Source organism: Acanthisitta chloris, unplaced genomic scaffold, assembly GCF_000695815.1.
Source record: "Acanthisitta chloris isolate BGI_N310 unplaced genomic scaffold, ASM69581v1 scaffold5352, whole genome shotgun sequence".
Lineage (NCBI taxonomy): Eukaryota > Metazoa > Chordata > Aves > Passeriformes > Acanthisittidae > Acanthisitta > Acanthisitta chloris.
This window is the reverse complement of record NW_008660992.1, coordinates 113,462-119,921: the sequence shown is the minus strand read 5'-3', so window position 1 is coordinate 119,921 and position 6,460 is coordinate 113,462.

Genomic DNA, 6,460 nt, shown 5'->3' with positions numbered 1-6,460 from the left:
CTTAATGGGGTACACGGATGTGTAAAGATATAAAATCTTGGTCTAAATGAGCAGGAATATGAGAGTAAGTTGTGCGACGGTAGCCAGGAGGACACATGCCTGCTTTTCAGGCATGAGCTATGAAAAACAGGATTCAGAAGGGACTTGCAAGTTTCCATTCTGACCTCTCTGCACGTAAACGTATGTGCTCAGTATAGGCAGTGAAATTTTGGAGGTGGATATTTTTGCTAGCAGAATCAAATCACTGTAGAGAACCAAAATGCCCAACTTTACTTGCTGTGCAGTGAAACAGAGCAACTGGACTGGAAATACAATTTTTATCTTTGGGTATTGAAAGATATTTTTTTTTTTAATGTGGCAAATGTAAAAACTGTTGCCTTACATTTTCCTCTCTGTAGCTGAGATCTTTTGTATTTCATATCTATAAGATCATTTACATGATCACAAACATTTCAGGTGTTATAGTGATCAGAATATATTACAAGTACTGGTTTAAAGCTCTAACTTATAACAATGATACTATCCCTAAAATTTTAATATGTTACTGTGCAGCATAAATAAGGTATGCTTGATGCTGTAGACAAGAAGTAAGGCTTCCAAGTTGAGTATTCCTTTTAAAAATGTTTGGACTGTCTTTCATAAAATTCTTAGATGTATCTGTTAAAATGAAATTACTGTTTTAATTAATACTTGAAAGAGAATATGTAACTTAAATTCATAGTTAAAATGGCATTTTGAACATGGTGTAGTGCTAGACTCAGCAGAGAATTGCACTGTGGGAGCAGCAGAAATCTACTGAGTAATTTCTGAATTGTATATTATGTTCAAGACTATTTTTTCTAATTACTTTTCAGAGGCTTTACACTGTTTCTCAAGCTCTTATTTAGTCATCTTTAGGGGTGTCCAAAAACTCTTGAAGCAGAATCCTTTTGAAGTAGGAAGATTTTTGGCAAAGTAGCTTTTTAAAGAAAAGTGTCAGTTTTCTGGGATAGTTTAGTTCTTTTGTCAAATTATTTTGGCTGAAAACCAGAAGAGTTTAGCCAAAAATATTCTCATGGTGTCTCTTGGGAAGTGTAGTTTGTGCTTTGCATTGCATTTCACTACTGGCTGAACTTCACAGCTGAACCATGCTTCCCGTAAGACCGTGCGGTCAGGGCCTTGCTATTTTAATTTCCCTTGATGAAACGAGTGTTAGGATGTATTTTGGAAAAGGTAGTCTAGTGAAAGAGGCACAAACTGGGCTCACAGGGCATCATCTGGTCGATAACTAGCTGGTAGCTTCTTAAAATTAGAGTGCTTCCTTCTGGTTTGCACATGAGCCACAGACCATCCCATTTGTCAGCCTTGAGAGTAGGACCCTTCAAAAGAGTGTGATATGTCAGTAGAAGGTTTAAAGCCTTTTGATGTTTTTAACCATGAAAGCACCTGGACAAGGGAGAGAACATTAATAACTTTTGAAGGCTCTTTTAGTGCTTCTGGCAAATTTTGCAGTAAGAGTGCTCTATTTTATATATTTAGAATTGAAAAATGCAAGGGAGTATGGCTGGATTTTAAGATTTTTAAAGAACTCTTAGGAGGCAAGCAGCCTACTAGGAGCCTGAAGATTTAGAAAGAGGTGCTTTTCAATATCTAACAAGGTCTTATCTCACCCATCTAAGTGCCTCTCCAGAAAAATCTAGTCCTGGGTGATTTGCCTATAGGTGTATAAGATGTCTATATGCAAAAAAAGAATGAAAGTTGGTCTGCTCAAGTTCTTCATCACTGTATCAGTCTCTTACATGTTCATTAGGATCCAAGGATCCTTAACTGCTGGGACTGTTTAGATGCTGCTTTCTCAAAACTGTTTCAGAAGATTGGTTAGGAGGTCCATAGAGTGTCCTGGAGGCCAGGACAGAGCAGTAAGACTGATGATGAGGTGGTTTAGGGTTTGCATTGGTTTTCTGCACTGAATTGTAGAATGATTTGGTTTGTAAGGGACTTTTAAAGATTGTCTAGTGCAACAGTAGAGCACATGAATGAAACATAGACATGAATAAACAGTTTCACAGTGCTGCAAGTTAGATACCAGGCTCCAGACCAAGAATCAGCAATGTTTACATGCTATATGGAGTGAATGGAGGAGAGCTATGTGCTGCAGAAAGTGACTCACCACAGCCAGCCAAGAGTGTGAGGGCCACAGCAGCCGTCTGAAAATTGCTTCTGAGAAAGATGCTCCGTGTTTCCTGGTGCTGGATGTGGGAGTGGATAAATTCACCAGCTATAGTTCCAAGTGCCTGCAGGAACTTGAGTTCTGGCAGGTGGAAGCTTGCCTTAAATGTGTGTGCCCGGTTGCCCTTCAAGCATGGAGACTTTGAAAAATGTCTCTGAGAAAATAGTTTTCTACAGTTCTCTTTGAAAAATGGACTGCTGCTACCCAGCTGTCATGTAATAACCTACTGTCCAGGACCACTTATTTGGGAAGCAGGAGATCTGAATGCAGCTCACTGCACTGCATCAAAACCCCACCTCCCATCTGCTGGAAAGGTGCCCTTGTCACTAACTGACACAGTAATTTGGAAGTGGGACCACTAAACATCCAAAATTATGTCCACAGCTCCCAAGACAGTTTCTAATTGTTGGTACTGCTTTTATTCTATAAAAGAAAAAAGAGAAAGCAGGAGAAAGTCCAGGGAAGTCTATCCCTTTGGCATGAGTGCTCCCATAAGAAGCTAGCCTGCAAGAGAGGGGCATCTCCCCAACTTTGGGAGGGAATGGCAGGGTTTTCTGTTAATCTTCCTGCTTATGGTGTGCTTAGAGGAGATTGAAGGAATTTGGATATATTTCCTTGGTGGGCATCAATGGGCTAAGTGGGAAAATAGACTTGTTATTCTCTTCAGGCAAGATGTTGGCCATCACTGGTCCATGCGGTAAGAAAGGCTTAGGCACCCAAGTTTGCCAATAAAACCACAGGCACATCCTGCCTCCTAAGATGGCTGAATTGTTAGGAGATAGTTTTGGATGCTTTGTTGAACTTGGGATGAGGCCACAGATACATATTCAGAGGTAGCATTGCCAGTGTTGAATTAAGCAACTCTCAATTAGGTCACCTGAAAACTACCTCTTTTCCAGACTGAACAATCCCCAATTCTTTCAGACTCTACTCATAGGAGAGGTCCTCTGTCCATCTAATTATCTTGGTGGCCTCCTCTGGACTTGCTCCAACAGGTAGATATCCTTCCTGTGCTGTGGACCCCGGAGCTGGATGTTGTACTCCAGGTGTGGTCTCACCAGAGTGGAGTAGAGCAGCCCAGGATACAGTTGGCTTTGTGGGCTGCAAGCACACATTGCAGGCTCATGTCCAGCCTCTCATCCACCAGCACCCCCAAGTCCTTCTTGACAGGGCTGGTCTCGTTCTGTTCATCCCTCAGCCTGTATTGATACCGAGGGTTGCCCTGACCCAGGTGCAGCACCTTGTACTCGATGTTGTTAAACCTCATGAGGTTCCCATGGACGTGCTTCTTGACCTTGTCCAGGTCCCTCTGAGTGGCATTTCATCCTTCAGGTGTGTCAACCACACCACTCAGCTTGGTGTCATCTGCTAACTTGCTGAGGGTACACTTGATTCCTTTTTGTATATAATTAATGAAGATATTAAATTACGCTGTCCCAATATACATGACTGAGGGACACCACTTGTCACTGATGTCCATTGGGACTCTGAGCCATTGACTACTACCCAATGCAACCATCCAGCCAATTCCTTATCCATCTAACAGTCCACCAATTGAATACATCTCTCCAATTTAGACAGAAGGATATTGTGGGGGCCCATGTCAAAGATTTCAGATAAATGACATCTGTAGCCCTTCCCTTGTCCACTGATGCAGTCAGTTCATCATAGAAGGCTACTGGGTTGGTCAGGCAGGACTTGCCCTTGAAAACATATATGAAAGTTTCAGCATAGGATCACATGTAGAGTGTTGTTTGGTCTCTGCAGATCCCTGAGAATAAAAATAACCTTTTGTTGAAAATGCATTGACACCGCCCCAGTTCAAATGCAAGATTTTGATGCATACTGATGTACTGTGGTGTTTTGTTATATTGAGTATGTCATTCCAAGAACTATGTCCTTGTCATTTGAGGATAACACTCTTGGATCATTTCCATGACTCTTGGTGGCATGCATGCTATTGCAAAATGCCTGATGTTGTTCTATTTCCTATGCTCTGTCTTTTGCTGCATATTATTTTCCATTGCACCCTGGTATTTTGCCATATCTTTCCTCCTTTTAAAAATGTTCCCACTCTAATTATGTGCTGGATTTTTTTGCTGGTGAATTTAGTCCCCTGAATTGTTTTACTTATGCATCTTTCTGTTTTCTGTATGCTGCTGGCACACAAGGGCACAATTTTGTAGCATACTGAAGGCCATCTCAGCTGCTGCCAAGGGCATTTCTTTCCCTGGCTGGCATCGTTTTTACAGGAATGATGCCCATTTTACTCTCACCAGGAACCAAGGAACTAAATCAACTGAAAAACAGCATTGCAAAAAGAATAGCTTACTGCTGGCATAGCAGCCTGTGCTAGCTCATGATGGGATCAGCTGGCAGTTGATGACAGTACAGAGAAGGGAGAGTAACCTGTAACTGCAGCAGAAAGCCAGTCTGCCATTAGCCCTCCCATAGACTGATTTAGATAATTAGCAATGGTGGGACACCCCTCACCTAACTTTACATACCAACAAGGCTGAGCTAGACATACTGGGCAGTGAATAGGTACCTCCAGAGTTAATTATCTTTCATGTATTGGGATGAAATTAATCTCCATGCCAGGGTGCCTTTCTCTGACTTCATTATATGAGGAGGGAACTCAGGGTGATTTTCTCAGACTGAACACCTAAGCCAGAACAGTTAAATCCCACCCAAGGATCTGTTTATAACTAACTTTTGCTAACTTGAGGTCTGGATCTAAGCAAAGTTGTTGTGATTTAAGCATCTGCTAGTGCTAGCTGTGCTCTGTCTTGTGGCTCACTTTTTGAGGTGTCATAACATTGCAAAGAACTGGGCAGCGGTCAAGTGGATTCCCTTTATTCTTAGAACCTCCCTTAAATGTAGCTGTCACTTATCTAATGTGTGAGAAAATGAGGACAAACTGCTCTGTTATATTTGTTCTCCTCAGTGAGGATAAGGTTGTGGCAACCAAAAGCAAACTCTTTTGTTCCCTTGCCCTCTGGGGTAGTGCTATCACTCCTCTGTCCTTTCTCTGCCACTCTCCCTTGGTCAGACCTCTGTTTTTTCACTTTTGCTTTGTATTTCTCCCATTAGTAGTCTACATCCTATGTCTCCTCTCATCTTTACCTTTCCTCCAGCTTCATACACTTCTTTGCTTGTATTTTCACTTCTGTCTGGGGGTTCATGACCTGTCCCTGTGTTTATACATGAGTCAGTTGTGGGACATGAAAACAGAAAGCAGGGAAGGAAGAATACTCATTTTGCCCCTTTTTACTCGTGCCCTACCAATAGTGTTGAGCTGGCTTCGTCTTCAGGCTTTTTCCTCTGATTCCTTTCATCCTTTAATATAGCATGTCTGAGTGTAGTCTAATTTCACCTGCTGTTTCCATCCAATGTGAGCAGTTACTGTCCTGGGGAAATGTGGCTTCAAATCCTTTTAATGTAGAGATATTCCATAGCTGGTACTTCTCACCTTTCAGATCCATGCTTGAGTATCATTTCTGTTGTGTACAAGACAGGTGCCACTGCTGACACGTCTTGGGTGATTGTGAGGGGTCCTTGATAGACCTTTTCTGCCTCTTCTCTGCACCTCCAAGAATGTAGCTGCTGGACTGGGACCACCCTCCCCAGGTTGAAGTTGCCTTTTGAGCCTGTCCAGTGCCCTGAAGAAGACAACTGTGAGGCCCACGTAGAAAAATTTTAAGCACGTGGAGGATGAGAACATGTTGGAAAGCATAAGTTGATTGAATGGGCATTAAGCACTTAAATACTGCACAAATATCCCAACTTGTGCAGTCAGTCCTAAGTGTCTGTGGATAGGAAGGGCTGAAAATCAATGCCTTAAAGCTTCATAAATAAGATTACAAATGCATATGTACATAATGTATATTTATTCACGTAAACAAATGCACCCTGCAGCATTCTCCACATCATTCACTGTTTCCTGGTGAATCCTTGGTGTTTTATTTCCTACAGATAGGTGTATGGTGATAGCATCAGGTTCTCATGTGAATGCTTTAAAGGAGTGGGGCTGAACTGAGGTTAGACACGGGTTTTAGAAAAACTGACACCTACATTTGTAATATCAATTGCGATCAAATCTGTATTTTATTTTAAATTTTATTTTGCATTTTGAGGTGGTTAAGAATACTGAAAATTTGATCTGATTTATATCAAGGATGGCACTCAAAACCACAAACTATTTTTGTAAATTATAGCTGCAAACAGCAGAGATCTTGTAATCTAGTAGGG